We start from the raw sequence: 22,714 nt of genomic DNA, 5'->3' as shown, positions 1-22,714 counted from the left end.
GAAACCCTCAGTCCTGGGCAAGTAGGACGGTTGGTTCACTGTACTCAATTCTCATAACTAAATATGAGAAAGGTATCATTCTCCCAACTTACAGACAAAGAAACCCAGGCACAAGAGGTTAAGTAACTTTCCCAAGTCCGTACATACAGCTAATAAATGGCACAACAATTTATTGTTAAGTCCCAGAGTTAAGCCATACACTCTGCTTTCTCTCAGGAAGAAAAAGTGAAATGATTTCTCTTTCATTGGATTGTTAGAGGAAATACACACTCTCTAACAAGTAGTAAGGGTATTATATATAGCTTACTTCTCTACACCTTCAATTTAAAACTCCTGCTTTTTCTTCCTCTTTACTTTAAAGGGCCTCAAAGAATCACACCAGCTGGGCTCCACCTTCTAACCTTCCATTCACTTCCAACCTGTCCCAGTCTTACATCTGCACCCATTACTTGCCTGAGAAAGAATTCTACCCAAAAGTCAACAAATGGTCCATGGATTGTTCCATCCATTTGTCTCTCCAAAGCCCCCATTCTACTTCCCTGACCCATAAGAGATGGTCTGTCTGTCTGTTAAATTAAAGCAAATAGAAGTGAATTGAATTGGAATAAATTCCAAGGCATTTTACAACTATGACCTCTCCTTTTTTAAAAAAAACTTTTGCCATGGTTCCCATGACCTGTCTGGGTTCTTCCACATGTCTGAATGCTCTCTGTCAGACTTCATTGATCCCCTTTATATTTTGTCTTCTTAAATGTTGCTATTCAGTGTCTTCCTCTGGCCTCCTTTGTTCTTACTATGTAGTCTCTCACTAAGTTATTCATTTCCTGGAACTCAACTGCCATATTTATACTCCTAAAATTCTCACTCCTTTCTCCTGAATTTCAGATGCATATGCAATTGAATTAGTAAGAATAGCATAGGTTATGCTGCAGTAATAAATAAGCCCCCAAATCTCAAGGATTTTATATCTCAAATACCTATTTCTTGCTCATGATGCATATCCAACACAAATTGTTGGAAGACACTCCATACAGTCACTCAGAGACCCAGGCTGGTGGATGTTCTGGCACCTCCAGACAAAGGTCTCCTTAGTCCCTGTGGCAGCAAAATTGTGAACTGGAGGGTTGTACAATAACTTTCAAATGCTTTGGCCTGGAAGGGGCACCGATCACTTCTGTCCCAAGTCCACTAGCAAAAACTAGTCATATGACCCTGCTTAATTGCAAGGATGCTGGGAAATGTAAGAAAGCTCCTGGACATAGAGTGGGCAGTAAATGCCTTAACCAGCTCAGCTAGCTCCTGGGCATCCTCACATAGCCTTCACCAAGGTAGTTCAGATTCAGCAATTTTCCCAAAGAAGTCAAAACTTTCTACCAAATGGTTCCATTTCCTGTATTTCTGGTCCTTTAAAAGAAAAGGGCCAATCTCAGCACCGTATCTGGAGATGTAACTTTCCTATTCTCCCCTACTTTAGGCTGCTTGTGAAACCTGACTGAATCTGTCTCCTTGATTTTCCTTGTCCTTGATTTCTTTGAATCTAAGCCTACTTGCTTGTTCTCAACCCACTGGTCTAAATTCGCTTTTCAGCAGCTCTTTCTGGATTTCTGAAGTGTCTCCTATTGCTCCTGCTATTCAGACTTCTCTAATTCATCTTTCCCAAGACTGCCAGCATGGGCTTTGTTTGTTTTTCCTAGTATGCTAATCCAAACACATAATGTCCCTGCTTAAATACCTTTAATGTCTATAACTTTTCAAAACTCAACTGGTCCAAAACCTAACTTCTTATCTTCTCCCTCACATCTGCACCCCTAGAAAATTCCTCCAGCTCAGGTAAAGGAACTCCATTCTTTTCATTGCTCAGCCAAAATCCTTGAAGTTGTCTTTGGTGTTTCTCTTTTTCTCAGATTGTGCACCCTATCCATTAGAAAATGCTTTGCTTTTGTATTATATCCAGAATCCAATGAATTCTCACTAGTTCTGTCACTCAGGTCCAAGCCATATTTCACTTGGATTAATGCAAGGGCCTTCTAATTAGTCCCTTGCTTCTATTTTTGCCCATTTCTATCTATCTCATACAAATCAGCAAGAGAGATTCTTTTATAAAAAAGTCAATTTATCACCTCAGTGCAATACCCTTCCATGGCTCCAGATCTCATTCAGGACAAAAGCCAAAGACCTCAGGAACTCACAGGCTGCCTGCAATCTGGATACCAAATGATTCCATCTTTAGCAGAGCTGCTTTTCCAGGACCCTCCCTCTGGATCACTCCATGTGGTCACACTGATCTATTTCTTTCTTGAATTCACCAAAGTCCTTTGCTTCCAGGCCTTTAGTATTCTCTTGGCCTGGAGAATACCCTGGATCCTCAGGACCACTTCCTACCCTTCAGGTCTTTGGTCACATGTTATCTTCTCTATAGAAGCCTTCCTTCAAGGCTGATGTAAAATTCGTCCTCTTCTGTTGGCCACTCCCTGCCTTACTTTTTATCCATGTGCTCATTACCATCTAACACACTATATTGTTCTTCTTATTTATTTTGTTTATCATCTTTCTACATCGAAACAGGGATTTTCTGTCTACCCCTTCACTGATAGATCCTTAGTGCCTTGAAGACTGCCTGGGACATAATAGGTGTTCATTATATATTTTTTAAATTGTCCTGAAGGTAATGGTTAATCTTCTTAGTACAGCCATCACTATTTGTGCAACTTCTTTGCTGGCCATCCTACCTTCCTATTCCTGGTTTTAACCCAATGTTTCCAAACTACTATATGGGCAGTGCTCATCCTGCCAGTATAGATACTTTTTAAAAATGTTTAGGAAATACTTCATCTTCTTGGTCCTCCCCCCAACCCCACCAAATTGGCTAAGATTCATAATACATAATGGCATAATGGAAAATTCAAGAAGTACTGCAAAATGTTTAACTTTGTTTCTAAGCTTACTTGTTAAAGAAATCTTTTTAGATGATTTATAGTAATATCCTGTGAAATTAGAGTTCCAGTCTGTTGCCTTTCTGCCGTATTGAATCTTTTAGTTATCAGAATGTATCATATTACTATTTTTTGTCTCACTGTGTTGTTTTCTCATTCTTGAATTTTCAAATGCCTCTCTCTACACTACATGAATATACACACATGCATGCACATACAAAAGCGCACACACCAGTGCCCAGAGCAAACGACTTCTTTCTTCCTTTGTCCACGCAGTCACTTCCTCTGTGAAGCCCACTTTGATCCCCTACTCGTCTAAACTACTTTTTTTCTCTTGTGCCCACATCATGGCCTGGACAGTTGCTGATCAGAGCATCGCACTTAGTTAATTCCAGGTATGTAATCATGTGTCTGCTTTTCTGATTAGCCGTAGCTTCCCAAAGGCATGTGCAGTATCATTTCATCCTTATATATGTGGCATGCAGCCCTCCACCTCACACATAGAAGGCTGGTCTTCATCAACAGAAACAGCCACCGTCTGGGTCTTCTGGAGTTAGGCCATAAGAGTCCTTGAAAGCTTCTGCCTGGTTCTCTTGCCCCTCTTGCTCTCGCTACTTTCCCTTTCCAAATCCATCCACATCCACCATCTGTGAGAAACCCAAAGCATGTGGAGAAGCCTTTTGTAGGTATTCTGATAGAGAATCCCAGCTGAGCTCCCAGCTGACAGCCAGCAGTGCCTGGCAGCCAGGGGATGAGCCACGTTGAGCGTCCAGACAGTTTGGGTCTTCAGATGGCTGCAGCCCCAGCCACTCCCTGCCTGTCACGCATTGAGGCCCCAAGTGAGACCCATTCAGCTGAGTCCAGTCAACTCACAGATCAAGAAAGAGAAAATAAAATTGTTATATTAGCCCATTTTTTGGTAGTAATTTGTTAGACAGCAGTAGGTAAATGGAACAGTGTCTCATCTCACCTTGCTGTGCAACATGTAGACAAGCCTGGTTTAAACCTCCCCTTTGTGTGCAACCCTACTTTTTCTAATGAAATGACTTTGGAATGTGAAGCACGTCCCTTCCTATTCAAAAAGTCTTGTAAACTATTAGATCTGCTAATTAGGAGTAATCCCCTTTAGTTCCATTGCAATGCAGTCACAGTGTACCTCCCGCTAGAATCGTCACTAAACAACCAGATTGCTCCTTTTCCTTTTCCTTTTTTTTTGAGATGGAATCTCACTCTGTCACTCAGTCTAAAATGCAGTGTTGTGACTGCAACTCAGTGCAAATTCCACCTCTGAGACTCAAGCGATTCTCCTGCCTTGGCCTCCCAAGTAGCTGGGATTACAGCCTTGGGCCACCAAGCCCGGCTAATTTTTGTATTTTTAGTAGAGACAGGGTTTTGCCATGTTGGCCAGGCTGGTCTCAGATTCCTGACCTCAGGTGATCTGCCTGCCTCAGTCTCCCAAAGTGCTGAGATTACAGGCCTAAACCATCATTCCCGGCTGATTCCTCTTTTTTCTATCTGTGCAAATTTCATCCTACTGGAAGAGCAGGATGTCTTTTTAGAAACCTTATTCTGTAAATAGCATCCATTTCTGTTTGGTATTGAGATATGCTCCATGAGGCAGTGCCTCAGTGTGTATAAGTTGGTGTAACATATTATCCTTTGGCTATCACCCACAAAATACAGCAATTCACTTTCAACACATTTTAAGGCTCCTACGTGGCACATTCTCACTTAGGTATCTCCCCAAATCCTCCCACATTGTGCCCTCCTATTTGCAGAGCTCTTCATCCCACTATGGCATTTTATTTTCATGGTGGTTTGGTTTGCAGTGGTTTCACAGTTCCGTTCCCCAGAGGTCAGCCTTATTTTCTTAAATTACAATGTATTGGTGACACAGGGTGTACTACTTAGCTACACTCCACTCAGGATGAGCTACAGCAAAGCCAAGATTTGGGGTAAGAAGAGAATTTAGGACTTGGAGTCCAGCTCTGGGGCTTCCTTGATGGATGACTGTTCAGCTAATGAGACCCTGCACAACATCGATCCCCTCATCTAAAAATAGACATCCTGCCTCCTTATACCCTTGAGATTATCAAATGAGAGAAGAGGAATTAAGCTTCAGCAAGCTCACTAGGTAACCTCTAAGTTACCTTCCCCTGAGGTTCTAGCACAGGGATTCCCTCTTTTTTTAAATTGTACTTTAGATTCTGGGGTACATGTACAGATTATGCAAAACTGTTACATAGGTGCATTCGTGGCAAGGTGGTTTGCTGCCTCCATCCCCCCATCACCTATACCTGATATTTCTCCCCATGTTATCCCTCCCCAGTCTCCCTCCCACTATCCTTCCCCTAGCCACCCCCAACAGAACCCAGTGTGTGATACTCCCCTCCCAGTGTCCATGTGTTCTCATTATTCAACACCTGCCTATAAGAGATAACATTCAGTGTTTGGTTTTCTGTTCTTGTGTCAGTTTGCTGAGAATGATGGTTTCCAGGTTCATCCATGTCCCTGCAAAGGCTACGAACTCATTGTTTTTTGTGGCTGTATAGTATTCCATGGCGTATATGTGCCACGTTTTCTTATCCCTCTCAGGTTTCCTAAATGCTTAGCATTGCCTGGGGCACTGTGAAGGAGAGAGGAGGCTTTCCATCTCTCAGAGGTCCCTGCCCTCCAGGGGATACAAATTTAGTTGAGAAGAAAGACTCAGGCAAAAGAGCACAAGGGTGAATTTGAGATTCTTTTAACTTCTAATTCTACCTCCTAACTTTCATTAAGAGGGAACCAGCCTATCAATGATGGGCATTTGGGTTGGTTCCAGGTCTTTGCTATTGTAAACAGTGCCATGATGAGAAAATCTGAGAGGGATAGAAGCTTTTCAGAGAAATGGAATAAGGCACAGGGCAACTGATTACATTGAAAAGGAAATATTAGAAATAAAAGAGTAACCTTCATATAATTGGGTACTTTGGATTAACCATGTTCCATGATCTGTCCCCTGTGTCCACCAGAGACAATCACCACTCACTGGCAAACTCCATCATTAGGTTTAAAACACATTCTGAAAATGACCAATCATTAAAAAACAATTATTAATATGGCCATTAAAAATGTGTAACACATATTTAATAGCAAAACTCTGTTGCTTTTGCCCACTCGTCCTGTTTCTGCCCACTGGAGACACCAGACCTCTGGGCTGTGAAGTCAGTGACTGTATCTCCCCACCGCTTCTCTCCAGCCCACACACCCCAATTCCTTCATCCGATCCCCAGGTAGCTCTTTTTAGTCCTGTCACCATCCTGGACTCCCCTGTCTGAGGGCAGTCATGTTTGTCTCTGTCATTCTCAAGGCACATCTTCTTTAGCGGTTTGTAGCTAAGAAAAAAAATTCTGTTGCATAAATACATCTGGGGATTCTTGGTCGCCGTGGCTTGCTCAGAACCATGGGACAGACATATCTGAGCCCTGGTGAGGTTTTCTTAGTGTTTCTAAAGCCCAAGAGAGACACTGTGTTTCAGCTCTGATCTGACCAAAGGCCCATGTGAGACAGTCTACTTGTAGCTAGAATGACCCCTGGCTTATACAGAGCTTGCTGAGCTCTGCAGAGACAAAGACCCAGAGCTCTTGCTTACATTGTAGCACTGAATGAAAAATCAGAGGGAGGGGGGGCAGGATTGGAAGGAAAAGAAAGGAAGGAAGGAATGATAAAGAAGGAAAGAACAAAAGAGGGAGGGAGGAAAGATGGAGAAAGGGAGGAAAGAAATCCTATTTTTTCTCGAGTGTCTTCCACACTTTAAAAGCCTGCAGAATGATTCTGAAGATGAAAGCCCATAAGTCATTACAATACTCGTTGTACAGGATTTTACTGAGTGCCTACACTGCCAAGCACTGTGCTAGTTATCATACACATAACTTTTTAGTCATCAATAGACATAAACAAATGGAGCTCCCACCCTAGGATCCAATGTAGTACAGGAAATAGGAATAACATTATGACAAAGGAAACAGTAACACACACTAGCAACAGGGAAGGAACTATATGATACCAACCTCTGCTGCTGTTGCTTTGCAGAGGGCTTAATATCTTACCAGAAAATGAGTTTCCTACAACCTCCCTGCCCTCCATCAGCCATGGCCTCCCCAATGTTGACAGTGAAGCCAAGGACCAGTCTGGTTTATAGTCATTAGGAAATGTTGCAAAGCTCATGGTACTTGCAGCCATATCAGAAATAGAAGATGAATATGGGATGACCATACATTCTGGTTTACCTAGGACAGACATGGTTTGTACCTGTTTTCCCAGTGTCATTTTTAATAATACACTCTGTCACTGTCATGTGTCCCAACATGGATGGTAAATCATATGGTCATCCCAGTGATAAAAGATGATCTCAATCTTCAAGGAGAACACTTTTCCAAATTTTATACAGCCAAAGTCATGCTTTATATCCAGTACTTTCCCTACTTTTCTACTGGTTCTGATCCTTTCCATCATTATTGCAAATGACATCTTATCATCAACAATGGGGGTAGTTGCTGATGGTGATTAGAAGCAGGAGTGTTTAACGTTTATTTTTTCATAGATTGTGTGCACAATTTCCCTCCTGTGGACACTTAACACTGCAATTTGGAACCCCCAACAGTGTTGAATGTGTGTGCACCACATTTTGAAGCACCAAGTTCCTGCTTAGATTCATCCTTGTCTTGTAGACTGAGTTCTTCCCCATATAAAAAAAAACACCAGTATTAAATAATCCCCAGAGAGCAAATATGAGAAAACTTGGACTCTCTCAAGACCCCCAATCACAAAGGGAGTCAGCAAAACATCCTAAGAAAAAGAAACCTTTCAAATTAACAAGTCAAAAAAATACACTATGTCAGAAAATGTCATCACAATAACAAGGGGACAAAGGGGAATGCAAGGTAAATTGCTGAAGTGGGTTTGAGACACCCAATTTCCTAAAGAAGGGCAGGATAGTACAGAGGTTTTAATCATTATAAAGATATTATCCAAAGGGACAAAGAAGAACAGGAATTGCAACAGCAAAGCCAACTATTTCTTCCCCATGTGTACCCTTCTTGGATGATCTACTTCCTACAGTTCTGGCACCCTGCTTGTGCTGGCACTGGAAGCCACTCCTAACTGGTCACACCTGGTTGGACCAAAGGTGAATAAATAACCCCAGACAAAGCAAGCCACCAACTGGGTTGAGCTGATCATCCTCTTTGGTACATGTCTGTCTCTGTCTCTATGTCTCTCTCTCTCTCTCTCTCTCTCTCTCTCTCCACCATAATTTGAGCTATGTAATACATCCACAGTGTTAGGAAGTATTAATCTAAAACAGTGCTTGCATTGTGAGATGATGAGGAATCAGGGTGACAATTTCAACCTTCTGCCTTCTCAACCAAGAAAGAGACAAGACACTATGATGACCCAGAGTAACAGACTAACTTAAGTTGTTGCTCTTAGTTCCTTATAATGCTGAACTGTATCTTCAGCCTGAGTGTGTGAGCTGAGCATTTTAAAATTTGGAAGTGTGGGGTTGTTATTTATAAGTTTCTGTTTCTTACAACCAAGAAATCTCTAACAAAAAAAAAGAAGGCAGATCAAAGTAGGTTTAAAATTTCAAAAACCTACAGTAAAGCTGCTCCATGCATCACTTTACCTAAATTCATTGGAGCTTTTCCTTTTTAAGTTTTCCAGCAGACTCCAGAAAAGTACTGACCCCTCCTCCTAAGGAGAAGATAGGACATCAACCAATGAAAGGGAACCTGTCTTGGCAAAATAGTCCTTCTTGCCAGTTCTTAAATCCAGGAAAGCTTTTGGAGTCCGTTCTTACTCGAGAAAGCATTCTGCTCCATGCAGTAGTAATGAAGAGGAGCAGGTGTGTGAAGATTGTAATTTTGGCCAGTGTAGGAGCAAAGACAAAGGCTGAGAGCCTAGTATAACTGGATGTAAGTTCCTACATGCCAGAAGCAGAAGACTTGTATGAAGCACACATAAATAAGGAGCTGGATTCCAGCACTGTTTTGAAGATTTTTATGTTTGCTGGCCAAGAATCATTATCAGTTACCTATTGAGGAAGGCAGGGAGCAGAATTCATTATCTTTCCAATATGTAAAGATAAGAAATAAACTGTGTATAGTTCTATTCCACAACGTAGGTTCAGTTTGACTCCATACATTATTTACTTTCATAAATGTATGAGTTAAGAACCTGTCCAAGCTGTGACTAAGTGCAGTTATTGCTCTGTCTAGGTAGCTGAGTGCAACCACTGCAGTCATTATTCTGGGGCCCATGGGGAGAAGGCTGAGCTCCTTACCATGCACAGCCTTGGTCAAGCTGTTTATGTGGTTGACCATCCAGAAGGGAGGTGTAAAAACCAAACACGGAGTTCCTTTCCTTTTGCTAAATCCCAATGGCAAGTGCATAGATGGAAATTCATAACTCAATCTGGCCTCCAATTTTCCACAGAATATTTCAGACTTACATGGCTATCTTGACTGTTGTCTTTTAAGCAAAATTACATTAAATGACTGATCGGATTTCTGGCTGGTAGTCTTGGTGTTGGCCTGCAAATACCTTGTGGCAGGTGGCACAACACAAGCATGAGAGCACAGGCTCTGGAGCCAGAACATCTGGGTTAAACCTCAGCTCTAGCGCTTACTGACCACCTTTTCTGGAGTCACTTGAATTCTCTGGGCCTATCTCCACATCTGTGAAGTGGGACATTATAACTACTTCATGTACGTTATCACGAGGGTTCAGTGAGTTAAAATGTGCAAAGCTTTTAGAACAAGTCATAGCAAATCTGCCCAGATTTGGAATGCTGGCCTTTCCTTAATTTCTATAGAACGCAGAACACCTCGTGTGCCCAAGGTATTTATGTGTCTGTGATCTTTACCAAGGATCTAGGGACTTAGGGCAAATACAGGGGCAGTGCCACTGCAGAGCCCAGTGATCCTAGGAGTCCCTTGTCCTGCTCACTGGCCTCCTGAGGGCCCCAGCTTCATTTCATCTCAAGACTCTTTCTCTTTCCATCTCTTTATATATAGGACTGAGACCAAGGCTGAAGGGACCTGCCCCTGGGCAGGGGATATCTTTCTGTTTTCAGGGGGAAGCCATGGATATTTCTGTGACTCTGATGAGACACAGTTTGGACTCTCCTCTGTCCTTCCTCAGGATGTTTGCCAGAAAATCTACAGGACTCCCAATGTATTAGTCTGTTCTCACACTGCTAATAAAGACATACCTGAGACTGTGTAATTTACATTTTAAAAAAAGAGGTTTAATGGATTCATATTTCCACATGGCAGGGGAGACCTCACACTCATGGTGGAAGGTAAATAAGGAGCCAAGTCATGTCTTACATGGTGGCAGGCAAGACTGTGTGTGCAAGAGAATTGCCCTTTTGTAAAACCATCAGATCTCTTGAGACTTATTCACTATCACTAGAAAAGCACAGGAAGATTCATGCCCATGATTCAATTACATCCCACTGGGTCCCTCCCACAATATGTGGGCATTATGGGAGCTACAATTCAAGATGGGATTTAGGAAGATTTAGGTGACAACACAGCCAAAAAAATGTCACCCAGTTAATTTAAATTTGTTTACTTTTTTAGTATAAGCATGTCCCAAATATTGCATGGGGCATACTTATACTAATTTTTTTTTACTTCATTAAAATTAAAATTGAATAAGAGCTTCTGTGTTTTTACTTGACAAATTGCCAACCTTGACTCCCAGGTTCTTCTATTTTGCTCTTACCAAGTCATCTGATTATTGCCTCTTTATGTCTCTGTCTCCCCACTCTCATGAGGGTGGTGATGGCACCTTATTCATTTCTCATATCCTCAGGTCTATGTAGTCTTCATCAATTAGTAAGTTCTGAGTATGTGTTTGCTGCAGAAATGATACAAGAAACATCAATTTTTTTCCTTTGTTTCCCACTCCACCTCAGGTACCCAGACTCACACACATCAACAGCTTTCCAAGCACATGGATTTTATTTCATTTCTTGAGCAACCACAGTGTTTCAATGCTAAGAGCTCTCTGTACCTCCCCTCCATGACCTAATGCCATCTCAACATCTCGGCAAGGTCTTGAAATCGTGAAAGGTCAGAGCTCTCCAATCTGTAGTGATTTGGATTACCATTTCCTTGAGACTTCCTTTGCCTCTTCTTTGATTAAAGCTGTGTTTGCCTCGCCTCCTGCTTTTTTAGCAATTATACTAATTAAGCTAATTTTTCTTTGTTCTCTTGTGCAATTTGCATAAATGGCAAATTTATATATAGTGCCCCTAATTCTTCTATAACTGCTCTGTAATTAACAGGATGCTCAGGCTAAATATAAATAAGTGCAGAAGGAAAAACAGCCTTCTGCTGAAATACTGATAAAAGCTGGAAGAAAAGAAAGACAGAGGAAAGAAAACAATTTTAAGCCCTGTTCCAAACTCATTATGCCTGATTGGGACACAGTTGGAGGACACTAGCTAAAGGTCAGCTACTGCATAAGTATTTCTGAATGCCTTGTCTCTGGAGCAATTTCAGGACAGAATTTTGGCCATTTGCTTGCAATTATAATAACATGCAGTTTCTCATGGGGGTGGAGTAGTGTGGTATGGCAGTCAGTGGGATTGTGTGTAATTCATAGTTCTTCTTCTTACCAGCTGAGTCACCTTCAGCTGAGGAATCACAAAGCCAAACACCTGAGCTTCAGGTACTTTCCTGTCACCACATACTAGAACACTCAGTAGCCCTATTATCCCATTATTTCTCAGATGTGAAAATATACAGTGATGGAGGTGTGCTCCAAAGACAGTACTAAATCAAGACATTCTTCTACAAATGTGAATTAAAGTAACAACACATAGCTATACATTAGTCATCTGTGAATTCGTTTAGAATAGTGATTACAAAAGTGGTCTTTGCCCCAAAATCCCAGAAGAAAACCTAGGAAACACCATTCTGGACATGGGCTTTGGGAAATAATTTATGACTAAATTCTCAAAAACAATTGCAACACAAACAAAAATTTTAGAAGTGGGACCTCATTAATTAAACAAGAGTTTACTATTCTAATATTCAGAATCTATAAGGGACATAACAATTGAACAAGGTCAAACCAAATAATTCCATTTAAAAATTGGGCAAAAGACATGAACAGACACTTTTCAAAAGAAGACATACAAGCAGCCAACAAACATGAAAAAATGCCCATCACTAATCATCAGAAAAATGCAAATCAAAACCATGACGATGTTGTCAAGGCTGAGGAGAAAAGGGAATTCTTATGCACTGTTGGTGGGAATGTAAATTTGTTCAGCCACTGTGGAAAGCAGTTTGGAGATTTTTCAAAGAACTTAAAAATAGAACTACTATTCAACCCAGCAATCCTATTACTGGCTATATATCCAACAGAAAACAAATAATTCTACCAAAAAGACTCTCATGTTCATTGCAGCACTATTCACAGTAGCAAAGTCATGGAATCAGCCTAGATGCCCATTGAAAATGAATTGGATAAAGAAAATGTGGCACAGATATGCCATAGAATACTTACTCTGCAGCCATAACAAAGAATGTAATAATGTTCTTTCAGCACCATGATGCAGCTGGAGGTCATTATCCTAAATGAACTAAGGCAAGAACAGAAACCCAAATAACATCTGTTCTCACAAGTGGGAGCTAAATATCAGGTACTCATGGACATAAAAAGGGCAACAATAGATGACTACTGGAGCGGGAGGGTGGGAAGGGGCAAAGGTTGAAAAATTAACTGTTGGGTATGGCTTGGATTTGAGTTCTCACTGAAATCTCATGCCAGATTGGAGGATGGGCCTGGTGGTAGGTGATTGGATTATGGGGGCAGTTCTCCTTTGTCTTTCTCATGATAGTGAGTGAGTTCTCATGCCATGTGATGGTATAAATGTGTGGAACTTCTTCTTTTGCTCTCTCTCTCTCTTCTTCCACCATGTGAAAAAGGTTCTTGCTTTCCCTCATCTTTCTCCATGATTGTCAGTTTCTTGAAACTTTCCAGTCATGCTTCCTGTTGAAAATGTGGAACTACGAGTCAACTAAACTGCTTTTCCTTAAACATTACCTAGTATCAGGTCGTTCTTTATAGCAGTGTGAAAATGGGCTAATACAGAAAATTGGTACTGCAAGTGGGGCACTGCTATAAAGACACCAGAAAATGTAGAAGTGACTTAGGAACTGGGTAGTGAGCAGGGGTTGGAACAGTTTGGAAGGCTCAGAAGAAGATGGGAAGATCAGGGAAAGATTGGAACTTAGAGACTTGTTGAATGGTTTTGACCAAAGTGCTGATAGTGACATGGAAAATGAAGTCCAAGCAGAGGTGGTTTCAGATGGAAATGAGAAACTTACTGGGAACTGGAGCAAAGGTCACTCTTGCTATGCTTTCACAAAGAGTCTGGCTGCATTGTCCTCCTGGTCTAGGAATCTGTGGAACTATGAAATTCAGAGAGATGATTTAGGGTATCTAGCAGAAAAATATTTATAAGCAGCAAAGCATTCATGATGTGGCCTGGCTGCTCCCAACAGTGTATAGCCATGTGTGTTCACGAAGAGATGATCTGAAATTGGAACTTATGTTTAAAAGAGAAGCAGAGCATAAAAGTTTGGAAAATTTGCAGCCTGATCACATGGTAGAAAAGAAACATCTATTTTCTGAGGAGAAATTCAAGCCAGCTACAGAAATATACATAAATAAAGAAGATTTGAATGTTAATAGCCAAGACAATGGGGAAAATGTCTCCAGGTTTTCAGAGACCTTCATGACAGCCCCTCCTGTCACAGGACTGGAGGTCTGGGAGGGAAAAATGGTTTCGTTGGTCAGGCCAATGGCCCAGCTGCTCTGTGCAGCCTCAGGACATGGAGCTGCTCCAGCAGTGGATAAAAGGGGCTAAGGTACAGCTCAGGCGATTGCTTCAGAGGGCACAAGCCCCAGGCCTTGGCAGTTTCCACATGGTATTGGGCCTGCAGGTGCACAAAAGGCAAGAGATGAAGTTTGGGAAGCTCTGCCTAGATTTCAGAGGATGTATGAAAATGCCTGAATGATCAGGCAGAAGTCTGCTGCAGGGGTAGAGCCCTCAAGGAGAACCTCTAGTAGGGCAGTGCAGAGGGGAATTGTGGGGTTAGATACCCCATAGAGTCCCCACTGGGCACTGCCTAGTAGAGCTGTGAAAGGAGGGCCACCATCTTCCAGACCCTAGAATGGTAGATCCACTGACAGCTTGCACCATGCACCTGGAAAAGCTGCAGACAGTCAGTGCCAGCCTGTGAAAGCAACCATGGAAGCTGTACCCTGCAAGAGGGCCACCAGGGCTGAGCTGTCCAAGGTCTTGGGAGCCCATGTCTTCTGTTAGCATGCCCTGGATGTGAGACATGGAGTCATAGGAGATTATTTTGGAGCTTTAAGATTTAGTGACTATCCTGCTGAGTTTCAGACTCACATGGGGACCTTAGCCCCTTTATTTTGGCTAATTTCTTCCATTTGATTTGGGAGCGTTTACCTAATGCTTATATTCTCATTGTATCTTAGAACTAACTTGTTTTTTATTTCACAGGCTCATAGGTGGAAGGGACTTATTTTGTCTCATAGGAGACTTTGGATTGTGGTCTTTTGAGTTAATGATGAAATGAGTTCAGATTGGGGAACTGTTGAGAGGGATCATCATATTTTGCAGTGTGAGAAGGACATGAGATTTGAGAGTGGCCAAGGGTGAAACAATATAGTTTAGATGTGATTGTCCCAAATTTCATGTCAAATTGTGAGAGGAGGTTGGTGAGAGGTGATTGATTAATGGGGGTGGATTTCTACCTTGCTGTTCTTGTGTGCTAGTGAGTTCTCATGAGATCTGAGGGTTTAAAAGTGTGTGGCACTCCCCCCTTCACTCTCTCCTTTCTGCCACCACCTGAGGAAGGTACATGCTTCTCTTTTGCCTTCTGCCATGATTGTAAGTTTCCTGAGGCCTCCTAGTCATGCTTCCTGTTAAGCCTGTGAAACTGTGAGTCAAGTAAACCTTTCTTCTTCATAAATTACCCAGCCTTAGGTAGTTATTTACAGTAATGTGAAAAGAGACTACTACAGGTACTATGCTTAGTACCTGGGTGAAGGAATCATTTATACCCCAAACCTCAGCATCATGCAATATATCCAGGTAATACACCTGCACGGGCACTCCCTTAATCTAGGATACAAGTTGAAAAAACAATGGTCTTTGGATCTTGGTCTTCATTGTACTTCTGGCCGTATGACCTTGGGAAAATTGCTTAATGTGTCTACACTCAAATTCCCTTCTCTATAAAGTGGTATACAACAGCCTTGTGAGGTTATTTGTAAGGTCAAAGAAACAGCATTAAAATGCTTAGCATGGTGCCTGACACCTAGGAAGTCCTCAACACAATTTAACTTTCATGTTTGTCAGGTCACATAATTCAGTCCCCAGTGGTTTTAGGTGAACTGATCAAATTCAGTTTCATAGCAGTATATGGTATCCAGACCTAGAATCTTGGGTGGTTTAACCAACAAACTCCAGAAAGACCCATCCAAGGAGAGACTCTTATTTCTCCCAATCTTAGAGTTATGATCATAATCATTGTTAACAACATCTATCCTTCATTTATATGTCTCTATTCCTAGAAAAGTTTATGGAGAGTCAATTCTGTGTCAGGTACTGTCCCAAACACTGAGCACAAAGACATGAAAGACCTGTAATCCTAGCACTTGGGGAGACTGAGGCTGGTGTATGGATCACTTGAGGTCAGGTGTTCGAAATGAGCCTGGCTAACATGGTGAAACCCCGTCTCTACTAAAAATACAGAAAAGTTAGCCAGGCATGGTGGTGGGTGCCTGTAATTCCAGCTACTCGTGAGGCTGAGGCAGGAGAATCACTTGAATCTGGGAGGTGGAGCTTGCAGTGAGCTGAGATTGTGCCAATGCACTCCAGGCTGGGTGACAGAGCAAGACTCTGTCTCAAAAAAAAAAAAAAAAAAAAAAAAAAAGAAGAATGAGACCCTGTTTTCCAAGTGAGGAGACATATAAATGAGACCCTGTTCTCCAGGTGGGGAGACATACAGGTAAAGAAATAATTCCAAGTGTGAGTCAGAGTAATGCTAGTCTCAGGAAAGGTGGGGCCTCTCCACATGGATCAGTGGCCTCCAGGGAAGACTGTGTTTGCCCCATGCACAGGTGGTCCACTTCAGTGTTGGGAGATCACTTACGGTTTCTAGTCTTCCTTTTTTTTTTAATCTGTGCCATTTAAAACTTAGGTTTTGGTGTATATGTAATGCATATACACAGGAGTGCATGTTCACAATATTTTTACTGGGAGTGGAGTAAGATCAAAGGATGTGAAGAAGGATCAGCAAAGGGAAAATCGAAGAAGGGGGAGTTAATGAGGAAGGTTTCTCTGAAGTGAAACTTGGAAGCTGTAAGCTCCATGAAGTCAGGATCCATTTGTCTCTTGTTCTTTCAAGTCCCCAGGGTGTAGAAGGATGTCTGGTGCATAAGGAACATCCAGTACCTACTTAATGAGTGGCCGAGATGTGATGAAGTACAGAAGGGGAAATGAGATGCCTCCTGAACTGTTTATGTGTTATGGGATGAATATGTCTCAAAATTGCAAATGTTAAAGTCCTAACCCCCAATGTGATAGTATTTGGAGATGGGGCCCTTGGGTGGTAATTATGTTTAGATAGGGTCATGAATGTGGGCCCCAATGATGGGATTAGTGTCTTTATAGGAAGAGGAAGGGGCATCTGTCTCTCTCTCCCCCATGTCTTGAAACAAGGATAGTCCATGTGGACATATTACAGCAAGAGAGCCACCTGCAAGCCAGGAAGAGAGGCCTTGCTAGCATCCAACCATGCTGGCATCCTAATCTTATACTTTCTTCCTCCAGAATGTGAGAAATAAGTGCCTATTGTTTAAGCCACCCAGTCTATGGTATTTTGCTATGGTAGCCTGGGCCATCTAAAGCACCACAATAACATAACCTTGAAGTGGCTGCGAACTGAGGATCAGGGTGCTGAGTTAGTGACAAGGGTGCCTTGGACCTGTTCTGCATCTCCTCAGCCTCACCTCCTTCTCCAGCCATGGTTTCAGCCAGCTTCACGCAGGTATGAGCTGGCAGTGCCTCCCCAGGGAATCTGTCACATGTCTCCTGCTTCCTCTCCTGGACTTCTCTAGCCACATGTTTGAACCTTGGGCACTTATACATATACAACCCAGAACTGAGAGTATTAACACCCATGGAGTAATTTTCACGAATGGGGAATGGGAGCTGATGAATAAATGTCTTAGCCGTCAACCTCCCCTAGCTACTTCTGAGATGCTTTCTGTAGGTTTTCGGGTGCTCTATGATGGAGCAACCAGTTACTGCTTGTGTCTATATTGCTAATGCACCTGATTTTGACTTTATATAATATAATGATATTATAATACCAGGGAAGCTTGTTATAGACTCACTGTCTAAGGTCTTTAATGGGGGATGATCATTTAAGATACCTATGTGTGCCAAATTCCAGTCTCCCAGGAGGTAAGCAGATGTTCAGCATAAAGCAAAATGCTCGCATAAATAGTTGAGGCACTGCAAGTCAACCTCATCAGTTAGGAGAGAGTGGGAACATTCCCACTTTCCAGCTTCCCAGATACCAGCCAAGGACCACTTTGGCAGCAGGGCTTTCTATGGATGAGCAGTTTCAGGCCTGCTGTGTTAACTCTTCTCTGTAGAGTGGCCTTGAACATTATTATAAAGATGTACCCACATGAGAAGGTACAAAATGGAATGTACAAATGGGGTGACTAGAGCCACTCTGGCTTGAATTAGAATCCCAAATTGGCTTTCATCAAGCAACTCAAATTCTCCAAAAGCCAAATAATAATGTTCAGTTCCTTAGTGAAATGGGGTAGTACTATTTCACAACGTATTTACGAGAGTTAAATGGGATGATGTATTAAAGTGGCTGGTGGCTGGCTGAGACATTCAATTGTCTGAGATGCAGGAAGGTAACCTGAACACGCCTTTGTGTAGACTCTCCCTCCTCCCTGTTCCCTCTGTCATTAGCCCAGTGGGGCAAGAGCGGCATGGAAACAAGCTTCAGGAATTATAGGAACACAGAAAAGCAGACAACCCTGTGTGGGCTGTGAGGGTAGGGTGCAGGAAGACTTCTTGCAGAATGTGATATCTAAGTCCAGTCTTCTTTTGGAGAGAGGCTGTCTTTCTCGATACTGAAAATCTCATGGAACCTGAAGGTGAGAATCCCTTTCCCACGTCTTCTCTCTGCGGGAGAGGAGCTGATTGGAAGCCCAGTTGCAATTTCTCACTTCTCCTGCTGTTTTGAAAGATTCCGGTAAGAGGGAAGATATCCTCTCTGGGGAGCCCTTGCCCTTTCATGATTTGCCAAACACCTCCTCAGCAAGGTAGCCAAAAGCCTGCTGCAGCCAATTGAGATTCAAAGAGAAAGCATATCTCAATGAAGGGCTGGAGTGAAAAGACTGTGTTTATTATTGCTCCCTGGCATCCTAGGCCAACTTCACCAGAAGAATTTTAGCAACAGGCTCACTGCCTGCAGGCAGCCAGGGAATGAAGGCTTCTCAGGGGCAGCAGATACATCTGTTTAAATGGAAGAAAGTCCCCAGCAGTGAATTGGGAGCTGTTTGGTGCACTGCAGGGCTGCTGCCCTGAGTATTTCTTTGGTGCTTATCTCTTAGTAATGTTAGTTCTGACTGAGTATGATACATGTGATTTTAAAAATAAGGGAGCTTTAGGAAATGAGAAAAGATCGGATCTGTAGTCTAGCACCTTCATTTATAGTGGGAATCTGAGGTCAGAGCAGGAAAATGACCAGCCCAGCGTCACAAAATGTACAATATGACAGAGCCCCGTTACCCTTATCCAGTTTCAAAGGCAAAGGATGGTCACTACATTTTTAAGCTATGGCCTGATTTATTTCCTCCAGAGATCTCTAGACATTCTCCTAGTCTCCAATATATGTTAAGTAGAGATGCTAATGACCAGTGTTGGAAAAATTATTGGTGTAAATCAATAAAATTTCACGTTCGCTTAATGCATACCAGTGATAAACTTGGGTCTGTGCTGCATCCTGGATAATGAAAGGTGTAAAGACAAAACCAGCACCCACACTAAAACACACTCTCCTCAAATTGTGAGATCTGCCCTCAAGATCTCACAACTTGGTAGGCGACATAGACTTGTAAATAATCAATTATCACACATTGTGAAAAACCTGAAGGTTAATATTTCAGTACAACTGTATAGCAGAACAGAAAGCCACAGGGGTCTCCATGGTCATCCATCATTGTCCCAGATGGAACAGTATTCCACAAAATTCATGTGCACTCAGAACCTCAGAAGGTGGCGTTGGTTGATAAATGGGTGTTGACAGATGTGACTAATTAAGATGAGGTGGTATTGGATTAGGACAGGTCTTAATCCAATGACCGCTGCCCTAATAAGACTGTGAAGACATGAACACAGAGGGACATCATGTGAAGACAGGCGATAATCAGAAGGATGCATCTCCAGGGAACACCAACAACTGCTGATGGTCACCAGAAGTCAGGAGTGGGACATGGACTGTATTTTCTCCCAGGGCCTTCAGAGGTGCATGGCCCTGCCAACCCTTTGATTTTGAACTTCTAGTCTTCAGGACTGTAAGAGAACACACTTCTGTTGTCTTAAGCCACCCAGTTTGTGGCATTTTGTTGTGGCAACTCTAGGAACCTAAGACACTCATCAAGTTAGGAGGCTTGGTTTTATGCTGGAGGGTATGGCAGGTGCTGTTTTTAATGTAAGGCTGCCTCATATTTCTATGCTTGTCTTCTGCCCTTTTCTCTACCACTCAAGCTCTATAGCATCATGCAGACCCCCCACCCAGCATACCTACCCTAAGAACCTCTGGGCACAGCTCCCACATATGCAGAAAACAGGCCAGGCCCCATCCATGATCCAGTTGGGTGTGCTGCCTAGACACTCTTCCCAGCCCTCTCACCATCCATATCTCACTCAGCCATCCTCTGACAGGAGAACTAACATATTTGTTAACCTCACTCTGAATGAAGAGGCCACCTAATCAGGCTTTGTGTGAACAACAAGGCTGTTTATTCACCCAGGTGTGAGTGGGCTGAGTCTGAAAAAAGAGTCAGCAGAAGGCAGTGGGATAGGAGATGGTTTTATAGGTTGGGGATAGGCAATGGAAAGTTACAGTTTAGGGTGCTTTTTTATATGCCCAGGGGCAGGGGATGTCACAGTGTCCAGTGTCACAAGGCAGACATGTCAGTTGAGGCAGGAGCAGTGGTAGAATGTCGCAAAGTCAGTTAATCAGGCCGCAGGGTCCAGTGTCATGAGGTTGACTTATCAGTTGAGGCAGGAGCAATAGGGGAATGTTGCAAGGTTGGTTAATCAGGCACTGTAGGAGCTAGCTATTTCTCTTTTTGCAGTTTTCTTGTTATCTCAGACTTTCTGGCTCCAGGAGGCCCTCTGGAGGTGTACATGTGGGTCACAGGCGTCCCCATGGCTTGACTATGGTGTAGCCCATGGTGCAGTCAATTCAAAGAATCTTGCAATATTGAGCAACTGTATCTCACTGAACTGAGTCTATCAACAAGTCTGTGAAATATGGTCACTTTAGTTATGCCCTCCTATAGATGAGGATGAGCCAGTTTCCACATTCCCTCCACCACACCTCAGGATTTCCTCTTAGTTTCTTTGGCTGATATCTGGCAATCCCATCAATGAATTCATTCCAGATGTGAAAGGCAGCTATGCCTTAATATTTACTTGTCACAGCAATTTACCTTTTAACAGGGAAACCTAGAAAAGTAATGCCTTATTCCAGTGGCTCCCAGCTCGGATTCTCATCCTTGGCTATGTATTGGCTTGATTCTGTTACAAGATTAGAAAAATAAAATAGGTTCTACTCTGGAGACTGGCTCAGTAGGTCTGTGTGGGCTCTATTGGCTGAACATTTTAAAAGTGCTGTAAGAGTTCAAACGCACAGTAAAGGTTGTGAAGTGTCTCAGCTTCAAAGAATTTCAGTACTGGCACAGGCTAAGTTTGGAGTTGAAAAGTTTTTAAGTAGTTGGGATTCAGGTATGTTGAAATCATACCATATTGTCAAACCAAACTATGGCAGTAGTAGTAATGATCTCAATATACCAGTTATTAAAGTCTCACCAGGGCCAGGCACTGTATTTAGCCCCTTAAAGTAAATCACTAACCCTCCCCATAATGACATGAGATGGTTTCTTTCCATTTTGTGAAAAAGGAACTGAGATTTGGAGATAAAGCTCTCCTGCTACATGCCAAAGCCTGTGCTCGTTATGATACTACTTCTGTGTCATCTCCTACATGTCTCATGCTGGCTTCGACATGGGGCTTCCTACCACCTGCAGAATTCAGCATAGACTTCACAGCCGCTCATTGGCTCCTGCCCTCTCTCAAAGACAAAGCTGCTTAGAAATGTGCTCAGAACTAGAGAACAGACAATTAAATCTGTGTAAATTCCTTGGCTCCTACCAAGAAGATTTATGTAAATGCCTCTTTTCTTGGCCTGTAAATCCTTCTGGGTTTTTCTCCAGCATGACCATCTTTCTTTCTGCAAAATTACTCAAAATCCACCTCTTTGTTTCTCTGCAGAGCCCTTGAATCCTTGTCATTGAGACTTCACCTCCATTCATCAGCCTACATTGAAATCAGCTAGGCATACTTTGATGATGTCTAACACATTTACCAGGTACAACAAGCTTGCACAGATTTGAGTTCCTAGAACCCTCACGATAACTCCCATCCTTGTGTGGTCCAGAAAAACTAATTCTAAGTTGGCAAAACTCTTTGTATTAGTCTTTCACACTGCTATGAAAAACCGTCCAAGACTGGGTAATTGATAAAGAAAACAGGTTTAATTGACTGACACTTCTGCATGTCAGGGGCGGGGGCCTCAAGAAACTTACAATCATGGTGGAAGGGGAAGCAGGCATGTCTTACACAGCAGCAGGTGAGAGAGCATGTGAAGAAAGTGAGAGGGCAAGAACCCCTGAGAAACCATCAGATCTCATGAGAACTCACTCTCACAAGAACAACATGGGGGAAACTGCCCCATAATCCAGTTACCTCCCACCAGGTCCTACCTTGACATGTGGGAATTACAATTTGAGATGAGATTTGGGTAGGGACACAAAGCCAATCCATATTTCTCCTATAGGCGGTAATGGGGAGAAGATGGGTTAGAACCCAGTCTCTCCACAAATCTGATACCCTGTCCATGAACCACAGGAGAGACTTGTCCAAATGCAAGTATAAAAGTAAGACCTCTGTCATGTACTTGGGGAAAAATGGACATCTTGGGGTATTTATGTATTGAATAAACTTTTCCTGGATGTCCACATGTAGTCTTGATTAGGTCTCCAATCGGGGATACCTAATGGATGCCCATTGTATTCTCTTCTCACGCTGCTAATAAAGACATACCTGAAGCTGGGTAATTTATAAAGGAAAGAGGTTCATTTATAAAGGAACCTCATGGTTCCTATATATCAGTTCCACATGGCTGGGGAGGCCTCACAATCATGGCAGAAGGTGAATGAGGAGCAAAGTCATACCTTACACAGTGGCAGGCAAGAGAGAATATGTGCAGAGCAACTCCGATTTTTATAACATAAGTCTTGCCTGCCACCATGTAAGACATGACGTTAAATCTTGTGAAACTTATTCACTACCACAAGAACAATATGGA

Source organism: Callithrix jacchus, chromosome 16 (assembly GCF_049354715.1).
Source record: "Callithrix jacchus isolate 240 chromosome 16, calJac240_pri, whole genome shotgun sequence".
NCBI classification, from domain to species: Eukaryota; Metazoa; Chordata; class Mammalia; order Primates; family Cebidae; genus Callithrix; species Callithrix jacchus.
The sequence above is the reverse complement of the archived record's forward strand: the minus strand, read 5'-3'. Positions refer to the sequence as shown.